Here is a 319-nt window from a genome sequence, read left to right as displayed (position 1 = left end):
AAAGATTTTACCCTTAACTATGTGTTGTCCTTATTGAACTAGAATTCCCAAAAAAATTTTTTGTTATTTTTTTGTTTTGAGAGAGATATGAATTATTTTTTTCTTTTAGTAGTATATAAATTCGATAGGCTGTGGATAAAGATGAAACTTGTAACAAATTGGATGCTTCTTTTGATGAATTTTTGGAATTTAAAATCATTAATTAAACAGATGCTTTATAATTAATATTTTTTAAATATTATTAGGATTTGTTATGCAAGCAATTAATTTATAAATGTGTCAATATCAAATTCATGAAAGAGCTTTAAAGGTTTAAATA

This window comes from Theobroma umbraticum, unplaced genomic scaffold, assembly GCF_002168275.2.
Source record: "Theobroma umbraticum cultivar Fairchild unplaced genomic scaffold, ASM216827v3 scaffold_1078.0, whole genome shotgun sequence".
In the NCBI taxonomy this organism is placed as follows: Eukaryota; Viridiplantae; Streptophyta; class Magnoliopsida; order Malvales; family Malvaceae; genus Theobroma; species Theobroma umbraticum.
The sequence above is the reverse complement of the archived record's forward strand: the minus strand, read 5'-3'. Positions refer to the sequence as shown.